Source organism: Lepidochelys kempii, chromosome 5 (genome assembly GCF_965140265.1).
Source record: "Lepidochelys kempii isolate rLepKem1 chromosome 5, rLepKem1.hap2, whole genome shotgun sequence".
Classification (NCBI taxonomy): domain Eukaryota; kingdom Metazoa; phylum Chordata; order Testudines; family Cheloniidae; genus Lepidochelys; species Lepidochelys kempii.
In genome coordinates, this window is record NC_133260.1 from 60,902,801 (window position 1) to 60,928,262 (window position 25,462).

The window sequence follows — 25,462 nt, forward strand, 5'->3', positions numbered from 1 at the left end:
ATGAATTGAACTTCTTTCCCCAATGTTAAAGGGGAACTACTTCTGTGGCCCCTGAAGTGTGTAGAGTCTGAAGCTCTTGAAAAAGCAGTGATTCACGAGATGGGTCCCAGAAAAGGTATGTGGTCAGAGGAGGGGATGGTTAGGAACTGGACAGAGTATCCTAGTCCCACAGTGCTTAAGACCCATTTGTCTTCCCAATCATTGTAGAAGTGGGACAGCCTGTCCCCCCCCCCCAAAGGGGGAGAGGGGGAAGACAAGGAAATATAACTGAAAGATTGCTGATAACTGGAATGCTGACCTCAAGATATGAGTCAGATTGGCTTTTTGCTCAAAGCTGTTTGGTGATAAGCTGGCTAGTTACAGGTGAAACCGGAGGATCTGCTCTTCTGTGGTTTATGCTTCCTATTTAAAGTCTTGCTGCCTAGAAGGATAAACTGATTGTCGGAAATACTGCTGGGAGTACTCACATCTCCTGTAATGTTGTCTCTTGATGACTAGAGTATAAGCTCCCAATGAAAGTAACATAGCTCAAGAATCTTAAACAGAATGTAGGGTTTCGTTGTTCTTTTAAAAAAACAGGAACCACCCATCAAAAGGGAGGTCTTCTGTATTCTGTTGGACATTGGGAGTTATACCAGAGTTCTGTAGCCAAGCAGCTCTTCTCATTGTTACAGCTGGGGCCATCATCCTAGATGAAACATCTGCTACACTGAGCACTGACTGCAGTAATGCCTTAACGAGGAATACCTTAAACTCTTCCTTGGCATCTCTGATAACTCCTTGGTAAATTTGGACATTTATCTAAGTAAGATTTTGTAAGATGCCTCCTAATTAGTTATGCACTTTTGTAGTGATGAGATAGATTTAATCTTTCTCCCCCATAAAATCCAGTCTCTTTTTCTTTGGGAGTTGACTTGTAGTTCCCCTGTCACAAACTCTCATTTGCAGCATTACAACAAGAGGGGCTAGATGGAAGTACAAACATTCTTGCATAGCTACATAGTACTACTTGCCCATATGCTTTGGTTTGGGAGGCAAGGAAGCTGGAATGTGCCACAAGGACATTACAGGGTTCAGGGGAGATTTGTTTATAAAGAGGGCTGAGACCTGAAGAATGTCCACCAATTTATGGGTATTCTCTTGGACAAACTCAGCCTGGATGCCCAAGGCTGTAGCCATTCTCCTTAGGAGGTCTTAATGAGACTTAACGTTTTCAGAAATAGGATAAGATGAATCCAGGATAGTGGAATCATTTGGTGAGGATGATGACAGAGGAAATGGAACACGTGGACCCTTCTGAGGGCAAGGATTGTTCCTGTGCTAGTAAGTTGCTCTGCTACATTAGTGATTCTGTAGGAGCTATATCAGTTTGTATCTCCAAATTAGATGTGTCAGAAGGTGGGACAATGGAAGGATTAGGTGACCTTGCTCTGGAATGATTGGGATCTTGAAGAGCGGGAGGCACCCCAAGCATTCCCAGGGGATGACTGAAGAAATGAATAGTGTATAAGAGACCAGAATGTGCTATAAGTCCCATGCCTGATGTAGGAACAGTGTCAGTCTTGGTGTTGATGCTGCTCCTCCAGAGGCAGTCTAGAAAACTTCCATGATCAATACCTGGAAAGGGATGGAGAGGAGAAGAATATTCCAGACCTGACTGTGAGGAAGCCTGCAAATAATCCATAGGCAGTGGAGAAGCCAGACCTGTAGGGGCCACCAATCATCCCGGTCTGCCTGAAGTCCAGTAAGAAGACAGTATTGGTACCAAAATCAGTACAGTAATAGATGCCAAAGATGCCACTCAGGATGTTGAGACCACACTAAAAGCCATTACCGAAAAGGCCATCAGTACTGATGCAGAGGTCAGCGCCCTGTTCAAAAAAATGGCTCAGTACTGAACACTGAGACTGATGCTACAATTGGAGCTGAAGACAGTATCAGTACTAAAGAAGGGTGTCTCAATGCTGATGATGGAACTGGAGTCACCTCTTTACTGGGCTACGTAATCAGTACTGAGGAAGACAGCAGTAACACAGCACAGTCCAGGGCAATCAACTTGGACAGGCACGGGACTGCAGAGGGTACTTCCACAACTGAGGACTCCTATATTAGAGGAGAACCCAGAATGAAAAGCAGAGTAAATCAGCTGCTGCCTCATGTGACTGTGGGGTCAATTGGGACCAAAACTGATGCTGTTGGTACTGGACTCAATCTATGTCCTGTTGATGGTACTGGAGTCAACAATATGGTACTCACCTGGTGTTCTCACCTCAGTACTGGGAAGAGGGTAGATGGCCCTGCTCTGTCTTGGACACTTGAGAAGTTTCTGCACTCCTCTTAGAAGAAAAGGAAGAATCTTTCTGAGACCTAGAATAGCTCAAAACAAGTTTGTGAGTTCTCTTCCACAGAGGTCCAGGGGTAGGAGAGCAGTCCCTTCTTCTTTTCAGATAAGAATGTGAGTCTAACAGGAACCAGTCCCAGTTCTGAAGTAGTTTAAGGGGCTGGATGATCTGTGAAAATATCCCAGAGCTGAAGTGGGCCTCATGGCTTGTTCCATGAAGTATTTCTTGAGGATTAGGTCTCTGGCAACTTGCATTCTCTTTTTGAACAACCAGCAGATACTGCACTTTTCTTTAATGTGTCCCTCTCCTAGGCAAAAGCAGAGTGTGGGGGTCACTATTCAGAGTAGCCACCCCAAAGTATAGTGCTTAAAGCCTGGTGATGTCATATCACCAGGTTTACTAAACTAAAAAACCATTAAACAAACTACTAAACCGAAATAATTTTAACTAACTAACTAAAGGGTACTACTAAGCTAATACTAACTATTTACAAAGCACACAAAGAAATCTTGCTGTAATGCAGTAACAGTGAGGAAAAACTACACGGGGTGTTCTGTCTCAGGCTCTGGGTGGTGATATGGAACTGGGGGGGTGCGGGGGCGGAAGGAATCAGGGCAATGGGAAATCAGCAGGGGAAATGAGAAGACATGGATTACATGCACTGTTCTGATAGGTTCCACTACACAAAGTTCTCCAACTTCGGCATGCTGGGCACGCACACATCTGAATGGAATATGTATCTGCCAGCACTCAAGAACATCATTCTATTTACCTTAGTTATATATTCCAAAAGGTTTTCTTTTTGACACTTAACTACAATCAATTATAAAACTTTAAATTGTATGTGGAAAATTTCATAACCATACAATCAGAGACCATGGACCCCAATATAATATCAAACATAAAAGACATTTAATTCATGTTATTTCAGCATCCTAAAGGACAGGAAGCTCCGTGTTTAGAGAAATTAACACTTTTGAGGGGGCGAGAAGGGGGTTGAGACAATACCTTCCACTGATAACATTAAATGTTTTACTGAATCTAGAATGAAATGCAAATGTAAGATGCATATGATATTCAGTAGTATTTGCCTGAAAATTACACTCAGTGCAAAAAAATGCTTCCAATTTGCCTTAACACTGAGTATCTCACCCTCACAATATGAAAAAAAGTTATGCTTCTAGCAATTTTATGCTATGCAGAGGCTATATAGTTAACATAATACAACTATGTACACCATTTAGCACAGTGTTGCTCAACTGATGGAGTATGTCTAAAACAGGGATCAAGGGGGAGAGAGGGCTGCAACATCACTAGGACCCAGCAGAAGCTTGGGCATGAGAGAAGGAGCAGCCTGCTTCCTTTCCCTCTCTCTCCACTCTGCTATTGCCATTCCCCACAAATGTGCCCATCCCTTCCTGTCCACCACCCAATCCCAGAGCACCTCTTCACACCCACAAAACTCTAAAGCTCCAGTTCATGGGAAGGAGTGTCACCTCCATCAGTAATTTTTCCCTCACCACTAGCACTACACCCAAATTGTAATGAGCTGTGACCTGAACACAACGTATTCACACATTCTCACTGCAGCTTTGCCAGTGACTTGTGGCCTTGAGCAAGTCACGTAACAGCTGTCTCAGGTTTCATACTGTATAATAGTGATAATAGCAAATACTAACTCAAAGGCTTGTTTAAGGGTATTCACGATTGTACAATACTTGGAAAATGTAAATCACTACACAAGTACTGTATTATTATAAATGTTGAGATACTTGGGATTCAACAGTTAAATGTTTTGCAGGTGGTACTATGGATAAGACACTGAATTGGGACTCAAGAAATCTGGGTTCAATTGTTAGCTCTGCCACAGATTTCCTGTGTGACCTTTGGGAAGTCAACTGATTTCTGTGTGTTAAAGTTTCCCATCTGTAAAATGGGGATGATACTATTCCTTTCTCGCATCTTTTGTCCGCTCAGTACTTATTCAGTAATCTCTTCAGGGTAGGGACTGTCTGTTAGCATATTTAGTGCCTAGCACAAATGGAACCTGGCCTCAGATGCGGCCTCTACATGCTATTGCCATAGAAATAATAAACTACAATTAATGCTCAATTTGATGCATATTTTGACTAAAAATATACTGTGCATGTAAGGATGCTGGTTGTACCCATCTGGTGTTCTACAATAAGAGATACACCATATTTCTTTTGTATTGATTTATTTATTGTATATATATTGAATACTTACTGTATATCAAATAGATTACACAAATGAATTTGACTAAATGATACATAATATATGATTAGACACCTAAACATACATACAATGTGCACTTAATATGTTTTCAATAATTAAAATTTAGCTGTATGCATAACAGCAATAATTTGAGTTTTTAAATAGTATCTAAAAGTGGCAGAAAAAGATTGTTATTTAAAAACAACATGAGGCCAGTCATGGAAAATTAACCTGTAACAGACAACCTTTAACATTAGAGCTCATTTTATGCAAAAATATTTATGCTAGAAATTTCTTACCAAAATTGAAGTCAATAAAAAAATCTTATGACCCGTTCCTTCAATTCCTAATCCCCAGTATTATTCCCTTTGAAGTATACTTGCCAGTTCTATGAACTCAAAAGAAGGATAACGTGTTGTTGGTTAAGTCTTTTCACGGGAAGAACTGACATTCTCCCTTAACTTTCCCCCTACCACTCCCAAAGTGAAAATAAACAACTGGCTCTTTCAGTGTTGTCAGAAAATCCATTACTATAACTGCATTTTACCATATTTGCCACTTAACATATAACAGTGAATCTCACATTTAGAATCCATCATATCAACATAGTCATCATGATCCAAGCTGCAAATAATAGAGAGTGTCAGTGTCAATTTTGCTTTCTCACACTTGCTTCCCTTCACTTCATCTGATTTTAATAATCCCTGTCAAACCACAAACAGTCCAAATTACCTTCTTGACACAGAAGCTTTCAAGGAGGAGACAGAATCTCAACTTTCATTTAGTATCTACAAAAGAAAGCTGTCCAGCTGGACAAACATTATTTCCACTCTTGACAATCTCTACAGTAAAGCATATGTTTTAATTTTAACTGAAGCTGCCAAGAGTTTGATATGAGCTTCTTGTTTAGTATAGATTGACTCTCAGGATTAGCAAGCCAACAACTGTAGTTGTGTTAAAAGAACCCAGCAGGTTCTACTAAAAGATCATTCATAAACTGCACCTAACAGATTGAAGGAACATGCAAGAGATGGCAAATGCACATTGTGAATTACCCATCCCCACACACTTAATTAGGAAAAAAGAAGAACATAAAAGAAGTGGTTGCGGAAGATGATATTTCTGATAATTTCATATTTCTAAAATTCACTAACTAAATCATGCAAAAACTCGCAGACAACCAATGATGTAATCAAACTTCTAAGGAACATACAAGTTATATTTTCACCCTCTTGAACAATAGCCTAAGAAAGCTGACCATTTGACTTCTGAAAACGTGTTCCAGACAAATAAGCTTCCACAAAGTCATCTGATCTGCAAGCTTTTTCCCCTGGCTGACTTGTCTTCAAAGTAAACTTGGTAGCATAACTCACTGTTTCACATGGATCAAGTTTAAAAGTAACTGATTTCTCTGATGAACCACTGAACTGTATAATCAGCATTCTATTTAGAGCTTATGTTAGTCAATTAAAGCATAGTATGAAAATTTACATAAGGAAAAAAAGTAAATTAAGATACTAAGAATCAATAGGCTTCTGGATACAGCAGGTCAGGAATTTCCTAACAAAATGTTTTTTCATCAGAAAACACCAATTTATCAAAACCAAAACTATTAATAGATTCATAGATTCCAGGGCCAGAGGGAACCATTGAATCTAGTCTGACCTCCTGTATAACACAGGCCATAGAACTTTTTCCTCCTGTCTGCAGGAAAAGGTTAGTTTTGTCAAATTTCCTGTTTTGAAAAAATGTTGAATTAAGTTTGAAAATGGTCAATAAGTCCCATTGTTTCAAAATGAAAAAGTTCCATTTTTGGGTTGAAACAGCTTTTCATTTTGAAATTAAAGGTAATTTATAGTTAAAAAAAAGATCAGAATCATAACACAATTTTTCAGTTGAACCAATTCAATTTTTTTAATGAATTTTTTTGAGATTTTCACTTTTCATCCTGATTTGGGGAATGGGAAAAAATGTTGAAATCTCCTAAATTCTCACACGACAGCACAATAGTTTCCTGCCTAGCTCTACTTCTGGTCAGTTAGAGAGGCTAGGTTCCCTGACTAAAAACCCCCCACACATTTTGTATAACGCAGTATCAGACTTCGAAGTGTTATTAGCCATTAGGAAGCAATATAAACTAACTAAAGCTCTTTCTACTGAAAATCTCAAGTTGTAAAATATTTTTGAAATACAGTACATGACATTTGTCTGTTCCATGCTGCTTGACTTAGCCCCATACACAGGACAAAGTAACTTTGATTAATTTTAAATGATTCTACTTTAAGTAGCCATAATAATCCAAGACAATAAAAGCCTACCATGAAACAGCCTCAAAATAAATGACAAAGTCGGCAAATAGGTGTCTAAATGGGACATTTTTATACTTAATTGCAAACAGGTTTTAGAGTTCCATACCGAGAAAACAGTTGCATTCAACTTTCTCTTTATTAATTAGAATATAGGACTGATATAAGGGCTCTCATTTAATTTTTGGCTAGTAAATGATCTCCTCCATCATACTATTCTTCCCTGCCTTCTTTCATTTGTTCTCCTTCCCAAGCAACCTCAGTGACAAAGGAACACGATCATGCCCTATTACTGTGTTGTTCTCTCATAGTAGAGCTTTCCTAGCGACATGGTAACACCTGGTGCACATATTTTTGATCTTGAAATTCTACACCATATTGATTTCTATTATAATATCTCAGTATTTGATTTAAGCCTCACTCAGCATTTTAACTTTTATCCCCAATATCACATTACATGTAAAATATACCAAACCTTATTTTTCCTGACAGATACTAAGATGGCGACCAATAATGTTCATAGGGATAAGCAGGCCAACCAAAAGGTACTGCAGGAGTAAAAATCAGTTTGGTAGTAGTAACTGAGATAATACTTCATGGATGACTGTCCACATTACAAAACCATTCACCACTCAATCCACCATGATTATCAATCTATTCTCCGACACAGCCAGGACTAGTTTAAGAGCGGTAAAGCAGGTCATAACTGAGATGCCTTTAAAGAGCTGCCGGAGGGGAAAATAGAAAGGACTAGGTTACATAGCATCTGTCTACATAAGTATAAATATCATTCTTAGTTTTAATGAAAATAGGGGAATGGATTTAGGACATTCTGTGAAGAAGAGTAAATTTCACTTCTATGGGTTTGGATATAAATTTAGGATGATACATCACTCTGAATCCCCAGCAGAACTCCTACCTGATGTCAATTACACCTCTGCAAAAAAAACACCAAAAAGTTGATTATGTTATGTAGTAATTAAACTTTTAACATTTATTATTTGCTCAGTATCTTATTGCGATGTTCAGCATTATTCAAAAGAAAATACTTTCACATTTAGGACAACTGTTGTGTGATGGGGCATCCATCCCATGCAAGGCTTAAGGGTTAAGGTGGCCAGATAGGCCAGTTAATTCCCCAGGCTTCATCTGGAGGAGGATTGATGAAATGAGGATCAGCTGGACAGGAACAGGAGGTACCTGTATAAAACCCAGAGGCTGAGAAGAGAAACAAGAAGGTAGGCTGCAGCTACTCTCTGAGAGGAGGAAGTTGGGAGACTGGTGAGCCCAGAGAGTGGGAAACCCAGGAAGGTAGAAAAGGCTCTGGGGAAAGTAGTAAGACAGGACAGTGCAGGCCTTGGCTGCTGACTGGAGGGCCTTGGTTCCCCTATTGGCCACTGGGGACGTGGCACTAACGAGGCAGAGGACAGCCTGATTTGTTACATACCCCCCAGAAGTGGGAAGCATGGAGTGACCTGTGCAGAGGTCAAGTCACAAAGAGGAGGCTGCAGTTCCCTGAGCAAGAGGGGTCCGCAGGATGAGAGAACAATAGGAGAGACACCTCTAGAGGAGGGCGCAATGCCTGGCCAGAGCTAATCCCCAGGATGAGGTGCCACTAGCCGTGAGTGAACCCTGTCACATGCTGGTATTTCTGCCCTTTGTTTCTTTTCACCACCCTTTCAATGTTTCTCTCCTTCTTCACTGTCTCTCTTCTTCCTTTATCTCCTTACAGCAGCTTCACAATTCTTCACAGTCTTCACTCCCAGCTCTTTTCCAATTCTAGCTGTTGAAATGATCAATCACAAAATAGCTAATGCTAACATTTGCCGTGTCATCAGTAGGCTTACAGTTGATCCCAAAAGATGGATGGAAGCAGCGGAGTTCACACCTCCCAGAGTTACTGTTTCAAGCTGTCTGTAGACGCAGGCATACGTCATTGCGTTTTTATATTTCGTTCATATTTCCAAAGTGATATTTACAACCATGAATACCAGAAATTTACTGTTTTGTTTTTTAAATGAAAGCTTGCAGTCTGTAGAACTTGAATATGCCATATTAGCTACATCAAATGGCCAGGATCTACTCCTGTGCTCACCCAGGAGTTTAATAAGGATGCTCCTATTCACACCACTGGGCCAAGTTCTGCTGAAAATACACATTCCTTACTCAGGAAAAACTTCCATTTAAGTCAATGACCCACTCAATAAATGTGTTTAGTTTTAGCTGTTAGGGAAGCACATCAACTGCAATATATTCAATTCCACACTCCCTTGACAGTTCACTCCACTAATTATATAGCTAACTCTTCTTAGTCTGCCTGTAAGATAGTTTGCAGCCACTTTAGGAGTCCTTAAATATTCCAGGATAACGTTCTCTGCTGTTTTGCCAATTATTTGATATGATTTCATGGATTAAATCTATTCATCCCCATTTTATATCATGTCACCAACTACCATTCATTATGTGCACATATGCATTTTTTCCCCAAGGAGTGAGGTCACAGTCTTTTTTGTTGCATTTGATTATCCCTTAAAACAATATTTGACATATAACTTTGCTACTTTAAAATTTATCATATTTTATCCAATTTATCTTTGCTCTGTATTCTTGGAATGGAACATGTATACACATCACTTCTCCTATCCAGTCTACCTGACCTCTTCCCCAGTGCTGCTTTTACTGATGTTGGAGTCAAAATTTCTTGTACATTAAGGAAGCCAGAGATTTTTTTTCCCTGGTAACAAATACCTTCACTCCCAAACACAAAGCCAGTATTGTACGTTAGCGGACAAAGCAACCATCTCCAGAGTATGGTTATTCAAGCACAAATATGCTTATTGATATGTATGTGCATTTATACAAAATACAAGCTCCTCTACAAAATTAGCGTGAACAAAAATAGCTGCCCAAATGATCATGGAACAGGAAACAAAAACTGGTGCAAGTTTTGACTTGACCATTATTGTAATTCCGATGTCACATATATTTATGAATTATTTTTCCAACTATTTGCCCTGCAGAAGTCTTCATCTTTATGTTCCCTCAGCATTTCTCAGCTTGTAATCTCATCCTATTAGTCTTGTAAATAAATGCTTACAATATAAGTTAAGAGTCCTTTATTTGTGGATGGCACTCTTTACTTATATAGTACCACAGATGTTTTGTAATGTATAATAAAATGAAAGAATCTCTTTTAAAAATAAATTATTCATGACTTCTTATGGCACTACATTTATACATGTATTGAAGGAGCTTTAGAGGAAATGAAAGAACAGTTGTCATGGCAGGAGCTACTTCTTCATTCCCAAGGCTCTTCTTAATTGTGCTTATCCTCTTAGGAGGATTTTATGGAAACAGACATCTCAAATTCCAGATGAAAGGATAGCATTTACTGAAATTTACAGGAAGTTCCTGGTCATGAGGCAATGAAGAGTATTGCAGCTGGCAAACATTTCAACCTCAACATCTAAAGGAGAATTTATACTTTCTACTGAGGGATTGTTTCAGAAAAAGGTGGCAAAAGTGGTGATTAATCACTTAAGTTGCACCAACTCCTTACAAATTTTGCTAATTGTGACAGACCTTGTGATAACAAAACACAGTGAAATGCCATAGGAAAAGGCAGGGAAATCAGAATTTAAAATCCATTTCAAGCTTCCATTCTCCATATCAGCAGATGAAGGAAGTATCGTGGAGATAATTTCCCTCAACTTCAGAGTGGAATGCTTCATGTAGTAATATGACAGCAGTATCTCCTGGGTGATTTGAGTATGAAGCAAGGGTATTAATGAGGGACCTCACTGCATGACATCAAGGTGTCAAGGACCTCATTACAGGGAGGAACAGAGCCACAGGTATTAAAAGATGAAGAAGGAAATGGTACCAAAGATATGTTGTCAAAGTCTCCTATAATTTATAGCCCAGACTATGACTTCCTACTTTCTCTCCTTTGTATGGTAAATCCCTTTTGGGTGTCAATCAGCAATTGTGATGCTGAAAGATGTCCCTCCTCCCCGCTGTAATAAAAAACTACAGTAAGGATATTATATGAAATTCTGTAATGCTGAAGGCACATAGCTTTTTGTTTCATGCCTAAAAGTGTGTGTGATCATAAATATCGTACAACTGAACATCATCATGTCCTGTGTTATTCCTTACATAATTACAAGCCTCAAGTGCATCGTGTAATCACACAAGTGCAACAGTGTAAACAATGCATGCTATTTGTCTTATTAATATCTTAAAAAATCTTTTGCATCTAACCAATTTTGTATTGTAAATTTAAGATTCTTCTCAAAAAAGGCAGAATATATTTCATAATAGAATGGGAGGAAAAACTGATAGAGGAAAGATAAAAAGGTAGTAAAAGATTTCCCTGCACATTCCCATTAATGAGTTCACAAATTTATTTTTTCTTGAATTAATTTTACTGCATTTTTACAACTTTTATATAAAGCAAAAAATTACAAGGCTTAAGAAATAGGATGATGAGGTAGCTAGGAACTTATATTCAAGATTTTAAAAGCTTAATCCATTTTGTTTTTGTAATTTAACCACTTAAAATTGAGTGCAGTGACAGCTATGTTGGATGAGTTCCGACTAAACCTATTTTTAGTTCAAATGTTCCATTACAGTATGCTTCCCTTAAATCAGCTACTCCATCCCATCTGAAAGTGCAACCGCATTTTGTCCGGGGACCAAATCCCCGGAGTCTGGAGGACGGCGATATGCACCTCTCTAGCCGAGGTCCGAGGCGTCCAACACGAACTCGATGGGAGTGGGGAGGGTTGTCGAACGGAACCCCTTCCAAGACTGTTCTGTGGTCGGCCCACCACTGCAGCGAGGCAAGTATCAATCTTTGGTAACAATCTTTTCCAGGGGGTCTCAGAACTGGGAATAGACCGTCACCAGCCATTGTTGCAGGGGCCACATCTGGAGCCTGGCATGGCAGACCACCTAACTGCATGCTACCATGTGGCCCAGCAGGCGCAGGCAGACCCTGGCAGTAGTCAGAGGGAATGCGGAGACTTCTGCAATGAGGTTTGTCAACGTGTGGAACGTTTCCAGCAGCAGGAATGGCCAGGCGCAGGTCGAGTCAAGGACCGCTCCGATGAACTCTGTCCTCTGCCCTGGCACTAATATCGACTTTTTGTCCTTCACCAGCAGGCCCAGAGCGCAGCACGTAGCGTGAAGCACCGTGACATCCCTTTGAACTTGAGACCTGGAGCTGCCTTTGACAAGCCAGTCATCGAGGTATGGGTAGATCTGGATACCCCTGCACCTGAGGTAAGCCGCTACCACTGACATGCATTTGGTAAACACTCTTGGTGCTGTCACCAGGCCGAATGAGAGGACCGTAAACTGGTAGTGGTGGGGCCCCGCCATAAACTGGAGGAAGCATCTGTGATCTTGAAAGATCGCTATGTGGAAGTATGCATCCTTCAAGTTGAGGGCAGTATACCAGGCTCCCCGATCCAGGGAGGGGAGCAAGGGGAAGGGTAGAAAGGAACGGTAGGGTATAACCCTGTTCCACTGTGCTGAGGACCTAATGGTCTGAGGTTATAGCTGACCAGGCAGGGAGAAAGAGGGAAAGGACAACACTCAGAAAGACGGATCCGGGGAATGGTCTGGTAGTTCACCCTCGGGTGCACCCTCAAAACACCACTTACCCCCCGGCTTATTCCAGGTAGAGTCCGACTGGGCAGAGGGTAGACGCAGGTGGCTGGGATGGGACTTGTAGCCCTTGACTTGTTTATGGGGCTGGTCCTGCCAAGGCTGGCTCCCCTGACCCTGTGGCTGCTGTCATTTGAACCGCTTATGCGCCAGGGCTGGGACATAGAGACTGATGGTCTTCAGGGTGGTGCGGGAGTCTTTAAGGTCATGCCATTTGTTTTCTTTTTGCTCCACAAATAGGGCCCAGCTGTTGAAGGGCAGGTCCTGCATAGACTGCTGGGCCGCGGTGGACAACCCAGAGAGGAGCAGCCAAGACTCTCGCCACCTGGAGATAGCGGAAGCCACAATGCAGGCAACAGCATCATCAGCGTTTGACACCACTTGGAGGGCCGCCCTGGCTGCGGTCATGCCCTCATCAAGGATCGCTCAGAACTTTTGGAAGCCTTGGGGAGCGCCCCTTCAAACTTGGCCATGGCTTATCATAGAATCATAGAATATCAGGGTTGGAAGGGACCTCAGGAGGTCATCTAGTCCAACCCCCTGCTCAAAAGCAGGACCAATCCCCAATTAAATCATCCCAGCCAGGGCTTTGTCAAGCCTGACCTTAAAAACCTCTAAGGAAGGAGATTCCACCACCTCCCTAGGCAACGCATTCCAGTGCTTCACCACCCTCCTAGTGAAAAAGTTTTTCCTAATATCCAACCTAAACCTCCCCCACTGCAACTTGAGACCATTACTCCTTGTCCTGTCATCTTCTACCACTGAGAATAGTCTAGAACCATCCTCTCTGGAACCACCTCTCAGGTAGTTGAAAGCAGCTATCAAATCCCCCCTCATTCTTCTCTTCTGCAGACTTCAGCCTCTCCTCATAACTCATGTGTTCCAGACCCCTAATCATTTTTGTTGCCCTTCGCTGGACTCTTTCCAATTTATCCACATCCTTCTTGTAGTGTGGGGCCCAAAACTGGACACAGTACTCCAGATGAGGCCTCACCAATGTCGAATAGAAGGGGACGATCACGTCCCTCGATCTGCTCGCTATGCCCCTACTTATACATCCCAAAATGCCATTGGCCTTCTTGGCAACAAGGGCACACTGCTGACTCATATCCAGCTTCTCATCCACTGTCACCCCTAGGTCCTTTTCCGCAGAACTGCTGCCCAGCCATTCGGTCCCTAGTCTGTAGCTGTGCATTGGGTTCTTCCGTCCTAAGTGCAGGACCCTGCACTTATCCTTATTGAACCTCATCAGATTTCTTTTGGCCTAATCCTCCAATTTGTCTAGGTCCCTCTGTATCCTATCCCTACCCTCCAGCGTAGCTACCACTCCTCCCAGTTTAATATCATCCGCAAATTTGCTGAGAGTGCAATCCACACCATCCTCCAGATCATTTATGAAGATATTGAACAAAACCGGCCCCAGGACTGACCCCTGGGGCACTCCACTTGACACCGGCTGCCAAAGAGACGTGGAGCCATTGATCACTACCCGTTGAGCCCGACAATCTAGCCAGCTTTCTACCCACCTTATAGTGCATTCATCCAGCCCATACTTCTTTAACTTGCTGACAAGAATACTGTGGGAGACCGTGTCAAAAGCTTTGCTAAAGTCAAGAAACAATACATCCACTGCTTTCCCTTCATCCACAGAACCAGTAATCTCATCATAGAAGACGATTAGATTAGTCAGGCATGACCTTCCCTTGGTGAATCCATGCTGGCTGTTCCTGATCACTTTCCTCTCATGCAAGTGCTTCAGGATTGATTCTTTGAGGACCTGCTCCATGATTTTTCCGGGGACTGAAGTGAGGCTGACTGGCCTGTAGGTCCCAGGATCCTCCTTCTTCCCTTTTTTAAAGATGGGCACTACATTAGCCTTTTTCCAGTCATCCTGGACTTCCCCCGTTCGCAACAAGTTTTCAAAAATAATGGCCAATGGCTCTGCAATCACAGCCGCCAGTTCCTTTAGCACTCTCGGATGCAACTCGTCCGGCCCCATGGACTTGTGCACGTCCAGCTTTTCTAAATAGTCCCTAACCACCTCTTTCTCCACAGAGGGCTGGCCATCTATTCCCCATGTTGTGATGCCCAGAGCAGCAGTCTGGGAGCTGACCTTGTTCGTGAAAACAGAGGCAAAAAAAGCATTGAGTACATTAGCTTTTTCCACATCCTCTGTCACTAGCTTGCCTCCCTCATTCATTAAGGGGCCCACACTCTCCTTGGCTTTCTTCTTGTTGCCAACATACCTGAAGAAACACTTCTTGTTACTCTTAACATCTCTTGCTAGCTGCAGCTCCAGATGCTATTTGGCCCTCCTGATTTCATTCCTACATGCCCGAGCAATATTTTTATACTCTTCCCTGGTCATATGTCCAACCTTCCACTTCTTGTAAGCTTCTTTTTTATGTTTAAGATCCGCTAGGATTTCACCGTTAAGCCAAGCTGGTCACCTGCCATATTTACTATTCTTTCGACACATCGGGATGGTTTGTCCCTGTAACCTCAACAGGGATTCCTTGAAATACAGCCAGCTCTCCTGGACTCCTTTCCCCTTCATGTTAGTCCCCCTGGGGATCCTACCCATCCGTTTTCTGAGGGAGTCGAAGTCTGCTTTCCTGAAGTCCAGGGTCCGTATTCTGCTGCTTACCTTTCTTCCCTGTGTCAGGATCCTGAACTCAACCAACTCATGGTCACTGCCTCCCAGATTCCCATCCACTTTTGCTTCCCCTACTAATTCTTCCCGGTTTGTGAGCAGCAGGTCAAGAAAAGCTCCCCCCCAGTTGGCTCCTCTAGCACTTGCACCAGGAAATTGTCCCCTACGCTTTCCAAAAACTTCCTGGATTGTCTATGTACCGCTGTATTGCTCTCCCAGCAGATATCAGGATAATTAAAGTCACCCATGAGAACCAGGGCGTGCGATCTAGTAGCTTCTGCGAGCTGCCAGAAGAAAGCCTCATCCACCTCATCCCCCTGGTCCGGTGGTCTATAGCAGACTCCCACCACTACATCACTCTTGTTACTCACACTTCTTAATCCAGAGACACTCGGGTTTTTCTGCAGTTTCGTACCGGAGCTCTGAGCAGTCATACTGCTCCATTACATACAGTGCTACTCCCCCACCTTTTCTGCCACCTGTCCTTCTTAAACAGTTTATAACCATCCATGACAGTACTCCAGTCATGTGAGTTATCCCACATATTGAAGTCATATCGGCCAAGGGGGGCTTGGTGGTTGGCTACTCTCAGCTGAAGGCTGGAAGACGAATAAACCTTACGTCCAAAAAGATCCAGCCTCCTGGAGTCTTTATTTCTGGGGGTGGCCCCTGGTTGTCTCTGCCTCTTCTTGTGCTTTACCACCTCGACCACAAGGGAATTGGGGCCTGGGTGGGAGTACAAGTACTCATGCCCCTTGGTTGGCACAAAATACTTGAATTCGGCCCTTTTAGAGATGGGGCCAGGGAAAAGGGGGTCTGCCACAGGGCATTAGGGATCTTGAAAACACCTTCATGAAGGGGTAGAGCCCCCCGTGGCAGGAGCCAAGGAGTATAGGATGTCAAACAGGGAGTCCGAGGATTCTTCCAGAGGGCTCTTCCAATTCCTCTGCCTGAAGTTAGAAGTGACCCTCTTCAAAAGTCCGTGGTGAGCTTTGGTGTCATCCTCAGGAACCGGGTGAGGGGGCCCCATTATAGATTTGTCTAGTGACGATAAGGATGATGCCGGTGCTATGGGATCCTCCACGTCCATTGGTGGTCCAGCAGCTTGCTCCTCTGGGTCCTCATGGACCTGTGGTGTCTTACCCTCCGAAGTCTCAAGCACCTGAGAGGGATGGGATACCGAGGCTACTGGCCCAACACTGATTGGGCAGCCTGGGAAGTTGGGTGAACCCCTCAAGGGTTCCCCAGGTACCATGACGCTGGCCACTGAGCTTGGGGCATAGGACAGGTTTCGGTGCTAATAATGTAGTTGGCACCACCGATACCGGGGCTTGTCCCGCAGTCAGGGCCCCACCATCTCCAGGGAAAGCAGAGAAAAATTTGAATAGGGCCCTGACAGCGCTGCCTTCTGATTAGGCTATAGAATGAGCACATGACACTCGATTGTTCCCTAACTGGAGGGACAGGGTGTAGTGGAGACACATTAGGCTGCCTGGGGGAGGGTGGTGGAGACATCCTCCCCCAAACATCACCACTCCCCCCCCTCCCACCCCCTGCATCCCTGTGATGCTGCTTGTGGGGCTGTGGCTGCACAAGCAGCTGCCCAGGGACACACTGCGCTGCACAGCACAGTCCAACCACTTGCCCCATACTGGGAGGCCCTACACTGGGAAGTGGGCATGGCTCCACAGGGCTGCAGCCCTGGCTCGGCTTCAGCCCGAGCAGTCCATTGAAAAGCCTCTGGCAGTCCAGATTTGGCCCAAGGTCTGCTTATTGACTACTTCTCACGTAAAATAACCTTTAATATACCCTTTTGTTAAATAACTAAGCATTTAACAACTCATATAAACAATCTGCAAACTAGCATCAAAATAATTGTTATGTCCTATGACCACGTATCATATGATATATAATATAAAATACTGTTATATATAAACTACTACATTGCTCTGACCTGTTCACATATTACAACACAATCATCTAAAGTATATTCAGAGCCCAAATCCACCTATTTCTCTACGATTATGCCAAGTACATCTGGTCCACAGAGAAGTTATGAATTTCTGTAGTGGCTCACCCTGAGCAAGATCACTTTTAACTTTTCTTTTAACTTAAAAAAAATAAAAAAGCTGAAATTCAAAGTCAGCAGCTGTTACATGGTTCTCCAAACAAGTGTCTAAAGAATAAAATCTCACATAGTCTTGATTAGAAACATCTGACCTATATGTCAAAGAATTTTTAAAATGTAAACCTATCTTTCATCCTTTGCTTCTGGTCAGTGGGAGGAAAATTGTGTTTTGAATGCACATGTATGACAGCTATGACAATTTTCACACTAGAATTTCATAAACATATATAATTTATAACAGGGCAATCTTGAAAAATATTCTGCCAGGTACATCTGTACTAAGTACAGACTGTACTCTACAGTACCTTCACTAAACAGATTTTCTTTGTAACATCACCTTGTGATCTTCAGCTTTAACAGTTTTCTTAAGGGATCATGTTGAGTTCACATAGCACTAGCAGAAGTTTTTCAATAGCCCTATGTAAAAAACAAACAAACAAGTAATAAGATTACTGATTGGTAGCATTTTAGGAATAAAAAAATTCAAAAGTAAGTCTTAAAGATGTTTTAATGCTACATAAAAACATGTTTCAATAAAAAGAGAAAATTCTTAATTCCCATTGATAAATTGTTAACTTATGCTATTGGACAGATTTTTTTTTTTTTTAATTTAAGTGCTGGTTTTAACTTTGAGTTTCTTCATTTCAGCTGGTGCATGCCTCAAATTTGTGTGTGTGTGTAAATCTTCTGACCAATAACTTTGTCTGAGTCAGATTTAACTTGGAGGGATCCACATGGGTGAAAAAGGGCTACTGCTGCTTGCTATAGAAGTACAGTATATCCCATCCATCAACTGAATATTCTGTAATACAACTTTGTGAAAAGAGGGTTCTTGACTCTTTCAAGTCAAGTAATTATTAAAAATGACTGAGAATTGTGAAGAGTTTTAAAAACTCATAATTTTGTATAAAGGAATGGAAATTCCTTCGAGAGTCCTCTCCAGAATGGATCAGCTGTGGCAATGGGAAGAACTCTCAGTCAAGTAGCTAGGATGTATGTTGGGAAACACTAATACCACCACTAGTCCACAATTAAAAATTAAACTCCTGCCTAAATATGCTTTTAACAAATAGACCAAAACTACTGAAGAATCCATTTCTGTCTTCTGGGTACAAAAACACAGAGTGTTTTTTTAAAGAAATAAGTAGTAAAGGAAATGCAAAAACCTATATGAAAAATGACATTAAGGTTGTGACACCAGAGAACAAAAGCCAAGAAATTTAAAGTTAAGCTGACACTCAGTCCTTAAATCATGCTATTGTGCTTCTTTTTAAAAAGCAACAATGTGAGTTAATGACAAGTTGTCAGCTTTAACTTTGAATTGCCTGAAGTTTGTCATTTGGTGTTTGTGTCACAACCTTAATGTTATTTAAATGTAGTTTTTAATATCTATTATTTAAAAAGGTCTACTTTAAGACAGCAAAGAGCTTTGATGGAGTAAACCTCAAAGTATACTGCATTGCCGGTATGCCACTTCATTAGAAGTAGTGCATAAAACATATGCTGTTGACAAATCTAATTCATTAAAGTTGAGATAGATGCACTTTAAAACAACTGGCTGGCATCATTATCTACAGTTCCTTTTATAAATTATTCCTCTTTTTCCTTTTGACTGAACTTGTCACTGTTCCCTTTTCAGAATATGAATGTTATGCCTTAAAATTCAATACTTTCAACGTGTTTAGACAAGTCAGAAGTTAAATAAAGTAGCTTATTTGCTAAAAATAAGTGTGTAAGCAAAAAAACTTACACCGATTATTTCAGTGATTTTAACTGAAGACAAGTAAAATTAGTTAATGTATAGCAGTTTCAGCTTGATCAAACACATAAAATAAAAATGTACTGAATAGGAATAGGGAATTAAAAAGTAGAAGAGAGAGTAGATTCTGGCAGCCTTGTTGCATTGCCATGCAGATGATTTGAATTTAGAATGGAATTGTGCTCTGCAAGAGAGAGGAGATCAGGCACATCACAATGTGACAGCTGACACATACTTTTAAAGGGAAATTGCTAACTGTATTACTCTTAGAAACCAAAACACAGTGCAGCATTATGTTGACTGTTTGGAGGAAGCTATGAGCTGGCAAAGTACACTTAATCAGAGAAGAAAATTTCTCACATATTAGCTACTTTCTTTTCTATGAATTAGATGTTCAATTAAAAGGTCATCCTTCCTTGACAGTATGTGAGGGTAACTACAAAGTTCATCTATAAGCTTCTTCAGTGCAAGAATTTAACTTTTAGTTTCTTTCAAAAACTACATAATGCTACACACAACTGGAAAACTGTTATTGAATTAGTTACATAAAATGCACCTCAGTATCTGCATATGCTGTAACAAATCATTTTTAAAGGCTGGTGGGAGCAGTGGACATGTAATTCAGAGAAAGTTAAATTAGGAATTTTTTCTTGCTCTGTCCTATACACCTACCAGTTCTTCACTAAATATTAGGTGTCCCAACTAATTCCATAGTCTCTTACGTTTTGGATGAGGACAAAAGGATAAAGAACATTTTTTTTTAGGATTTATTAAACCTCAAGTTCATTTAAGGGTAAACTCCGAAAATGTATCAGGAAAAAAATTTTCCTGATGAAAAATGAAGTTCAACTGACCGAACTTCAGGAATCCAGGAGAGCTGGCTGTATTTTAAAGAATCCTTATCGAGGTTGCAGGAACAAATCATCCCGATGTGTAGAAAGAATAGTAAATATGGCAGGTGACTAGCTTGGATTAACAGTGAAATACTTGCTGATCTTAAACACAAAAAAGAAGCTTACAAGAAGTGGAAGCTTGGACAAATGACCAGGCAGGAGTATAAAAATATTGTTCAGGCATGCAGGAGTGAAATCAGGAAGGCCAAGCTGCAACTGTCATGGGATGTTAAGAACAACAAGAGGGGTTTCTACAGGTATGTTAGCAACAACAAGGTGGTCAGGGAAAGCGTGGGCCCCGTACTGATCAGGGGAGGCAACCTAGTGACAGAGGATGTGGAAAAAGCTAATGTGCTCAATGCTTTTTTTGCCTCTGTCTTCACGAACAAGGTCAGCTCCCAGACTACTGCACTGGGCAGCACAGTATGGGGAGGAGGTGACCAGCTCTCTGTGGACAAAGAAGTGGTTCAGGACTATTGAGAAAACCTGAATGAGCACCAGTCCATGGGGCCAGATGCACTGCAACCAAGGGTGCTAAAGGAGCTGGCGGATGTGATTGCAGAGCCATGGGCCATTATCTTTGAAAACTCATGGCCATCGGGGGAGGTCCCGGGTGACTGGAAAAAGGCTAATGTAGTGCCCATCTTTTAAAAAGGAACGAGGAGGATCCGGGGAACTACAGGCCAGTCAGCCTCACCTCAGTCCCTGGGAAAATCATGGGGCAGGTCCTCAAGGAATCAATTCTGAAGCACTTCGAGGAGAGGAAAGTGATCAGGAACACTCAACATGGATTCACCAAGGGAAGGTCATGCCTGACTAACCTAATTGCCTTCTATGATGAGATAACTGGCTCTGTGGATGAGGGGAAAGCAGTAGACGTGTTATTCCTTGACTTTAGCAAAACTTTTGATATGGCCTCCCACAGTATTCTTGCCAGCAAGTTAAGAAGTATGGACTGGATGAATGGACGATAAGGTGGTTAGAAATCTGGCTAGAACATCAGGCTCAACAGGTAGTGATCAATAGCTCCACGTCTAGTTGGCAGGGGAGCTATTTGCCCAATTTTGCTACCCGAAGCAGTCGCCACCGAATTGCTGCCGCCATGATACCAGCAGAGCTGCCGCCGAATTGCCGCCACATCCAGAAAAGCAGCAGAGCTGCTGCCCAAAAGCCGCCGCGGCGGGAAGAGCGGCAGAGCTGCCGCCGAATTGCCACCACAGGACACAGACTGCCACCCCATTCTGAATGCCGCTGCTAGCACCTGCTTGGAAAATTAGTGCCTGGAGCCGGCCCTGTTAGTTGGCAGCCGGCATCAAGCCGAGTGCCCCAAGGGTCGGTCCTGGGGCCAGTTTTGTTCAATATCTTTATTAATGATCTGGCAGATGGCGTGGATTGCACCCTCAGCAAGTTTGCAGATGACACTAAACTAGGAGGAGTGGTAGAGAAGATGGAGGGTAGGGATAGGATACAGAGGGACCTAGACAAATTAGAGGATTGGGCCAAAAGAAATCTGATGAGGTTCAACAAGGACAAGTACACTTAGGACAGAAGAATCCCATGCACTGCTACAGTCTAGGGACCAAGTAGATAGGAAGCAGTTCTGCAGAAAAGGACCTAGGGGTTACAGTGGACAAGAAACTGGAGTCAACAGTGTGCCCTTGTTGCCAAAAAGGCTAATGACATTTGAGGCTGTATAAGTAGGAGCACTGCCAGCAGATCGAGGGATGTAATCATTCCTCTCTATTTGGCATTGGTGAGACCTCATCTGGAGTACTGTGTCCAGTTTTGGGCCCCACACTACAAGAAGGATGTGGAAAAATTGGAAAGAGTCCAGTGGAAGGCAACAAAAATGATTAGGGAGCTGGAGCACATGATTTATGAGGAGAGGCTGAGGGAACTGGGATTATTTAGTCTGCAGAAGAGAAGAATGAGGGGGGATTTGATAACTGCTTTTAACTACCTGAAAGGGGGTTCCAAAGAGGATGGATCTAGGCTGTTCTCAATGGTAGCAGATGACAGAACAAGGAGTATTGGTCTCAAGTTGCAGTGGGGGAGGTTTAGGTTGGATATTAGGAAAAACTTTTTCACTAGGAGGATGGTGAAGCACTGGAATGGGTTACCCTAGGGAGGTGGTGGAATCTCCTTCCTTAGAAGTTTTTAAGGTCAGGCTTGACAAAGCCCTGGCTGGGATGATTTAGTTGGGGAGTGGTCCTGCTTTGAGCAGGGGGTTGGACTAGATGACCTCCTGAGGTCCCTTCCAAACCTGATATTCTATGATTCTATAACTCTTTGCACCAGACACTGTGGGAACACAAGACAAGACACCAGGAACATGGTTTAACTAGGCCACAACTTTATTAACACATTTAGAAACTATCCAGCAACAATTCATCCAGTGCAGGTCACCCTTCCTTTGTAATCCATGCCACCTGGTGGAGGGCTGCCATCAGCCTCCCCAACTCCTCAGTTAACCTGGTCCCAGCATCATTATTGGAACCTATTGTCTTTTCCTCATATGAGAGTTACTGAGGGGTTGTTTCCTCAGCGTATTGGACATTAAGAGCCCCAACCCCAGTCCCCAACTTCTTTAGAAAATGCCTTCTCCTAATCCATTTCCATTTCCAGTTTATCAGTGAACTAGACCCCATACTGAACCATTACCTGCACTGGGCACCTGCCACCAGGAGGCACCAGAAATTTGCTTGGCTTCCTCCCCACCATACCTGCTGGATTCCCAGATTGTTAACACTTCATTCTAATGGCCGCCAGATTAACCTCCATTGCCCCGGAGAGATGTACAACCTCTTCTTTGAATAACTCAAGTATTGAATATGCATTTTCATGATGGGTAATCATCAATTTTTCCTGCTCACATAATTTAGCCACCAGTCAATTTAATTCTCACCTGGCCTTGCCCACCCACTCCCCACAACAGATCCTCCACTGCAGCAGCTCAGGTCAGTTCACAATTACCCCCAGGAAAAGGACTTAGTTCCACTCCTAATACCTTTATCCTAATCCTTATCTGTACTCCTTTACTAAATCCCCAAATAGTTTCCTACAAGGTACACAATGATCCATTCACATGGCCCCTTCCTGGCCAATGAATGTAAGAGTGGAAGCTGCTGATCCCAGAGTCTGCCCCTCCAGCTAGACCAATTTAGAGCTGCCTCATCACTGAGGCCCAGCTTTGAATTTCCAGAGAGAACTGGCCACCCACCTGTGGGGACCAAGTGCACAATACTTCACCTCCACAACCAGATACCTATTCTGTGACCTATTATCTTGATCTTGAAGGAAGAGATAAAAAGGAAGAGTATAGCACATTTAGACCACTGAATAATCATCCCAGAAGGGGACTTCCATACACTTGTACGCATTTGGATGCCCCCACTAATACCTGAAATAACTGTGTTCCTATTTCATACTGTGCTGTGGATGTAGCCGCTCCAGTCCTAAATTAATGGGCTCCCAATTCATCAGGGAAACCTCAACGACACATGCTCTTCAGCATCTCCATGACTGGAGATGTCCTTTTCTGAGGTAACTCTCTTCCCTGTGAAGAAACAGTAGCCTGACAGCAGCAGGCCTCTATACTAGGCAAGTCCGTATGACTTTAGGTGGACCAATCCCAGCCTACCCACACTCTTGTAGCATTATTTCACAGGATTCCACATCACCTACCCAGTAAGCAGTGCTGCCTAGCTTGTTTTTGTGGTTCCTCAGTCACAAACACACCCAGGCTGTTTCCCTTTTATCAGATGTACATTTTTTCTTCAGTTTTTAAGCAAAACAGAACATGACATGACATAGGTATTCGGCAGAAGACTTCCACACACAGCCTTCTCTCCTGTGCCAACTCACTCACTGAGCTCCCCTGCTTCCTGTTCCTCCCAGTTATATATCCTTGCAATTACTGAGCCAATTGTCTCATTAGCCCAGAAATTACCACCCAGTAATCTCCCAACAGAAACTGGTTAATTGCTTCCAGTTAAGCCTGTAGCCTCCTCTGTGCTGCATCAATCTCAGTGACCAGACTAACACCCTGTCTTAACTATATCTTACCTTGACATCCCTTAATTGGTTTTCTGACAGTGTCAGATCTCTCCCTCTCATTGCAGCTCCTTAAACCCCAAATCCCTATTCAAATCCACCTTTGCTGACCCCTTAATAATCCTTACTGAGACCAACCCCCCATAGCCTAACTAAAACCCACTACCAAGGTTCTGGTAACCCAGTATCTTAACACAAAGCATGTTGCTCAAGCAATCCAAAATGCAATATGCCAACCTACAGTGTACCCATGATATCATCAATTGTACTACCCAACATAAAAATAGGTCAGATTTTCTGAGAGCTCTCTCCTGTCCTCAAATGGAGTTGAATAAGTTCCTCAAGAATCCCAACATACACCTGAATGTTCTAGTTGCTTTGCAATGAACCAAGGTTTTAGAGACCTAGCTGCACATGAATGAAAAATAAGAGTTAAGACATCATTCTAGGTCTTTCCAATCACTTATTAACTTCCTCATATTAAGGCAGTGGCTCAAGTGATAGTCCTCAGGTTCTTTTGGGGCACCTGCTTCAAAAGAGAAGTTCACAAATCTGCTATTGTAAAAGACCCTGCAACTATTTTTTCCCTACATAAATCTCATCTCTTACTATGCAATATAAACCCTCCAAGGACTTTGAAGTCTGGAATCATTCTAAAACATCTATCTCTATACAGGTTTCAGAGTAGCAGCCGTGTTAGTCTGTATTCGCAAAAAGAAAAGGAGTACTTGTGGCACCTTAGAGACTAACAAATTTATTTGAGCATAAGTTTAATTCACGAAAGCTTATGCTCAAATAAATTTGTTAGTCTCTAAGGTGACACAAGTACTCCTTTTCTTTTTATCTCTATACAGTAAATGCTATATTTAGTCATGCTGAACATCGTTTCCTCACTATGCTCTCTCGTCATGGTAATCCCACAGGAGTGCCCAGAGCATCTTGAGCTCAACGACAGATTAAGCCATTTCTCTGCTCCTGTTCCTGTCCCTAGATGGAGAGCATCTGACAGACTCCCACTAATGGAGTGTAACCTCCCCTGGGGGACTGGACCAAACATGCTCCTCCAGTGCCAAAATGTTGTATTTTATTTTTAACCTCCATGTTTGTATTTGCATGAATTCCACCAACATTTGCCCACAGTGAAGGTTGTCTAGTTGGGAACAAAGGATGACATTTAAATAGCCAAAGTCATCCATTATAATTATATTTAAAGATAACACACAGATACACAGACCCTGCATTATAAATAACTTTAAGGTTGCCAAGTCAAGCACTTAAAAGTTAGGAAATGGCAGAATTAAGGTTGCCTGAGCCCCTTGTGTGTGTTCAATATGATTAGTCTTTAATTACATGAACACAATTTTTTTTTTCAAACATTCAGTGCACAGGATGGACTTGTTCTCAGGAATGAATTGGGATT

General features: G+C 42.3%; 1 protein-coding gene across 15 annotated transcripts in view; it reads right to left on the reverse strand.

Moving 5' to 3' along the window:
- The window catches only part of KIAA0825 (KIAA0825 ortholog), a 419,203-nt gene that overhangs the window by 363,229 nt on the left and 30,512 nt on the right, over nt 1–25,462 (reverse strand). For 13 of the 15 annotated variants that reach the window (XR_012158966.1, XM_073344493.1, XM_073344486.1 and 10 more), the window contains one exon: nt 17,675–17,754. The exons of 1 other annotated variant lie outside the window; for it this stretch is intronic. The gene's annotated coding sequence lies outside the window, so the exon portion shown is untranslated. Of the gene's footprint in view, nt 1–17,642; nt 17,755–25,462 lie in introns of all 15 variants that reach the window. One more of the 15 variants, XM_073344488.1, reaches the window with a different exon arrangement.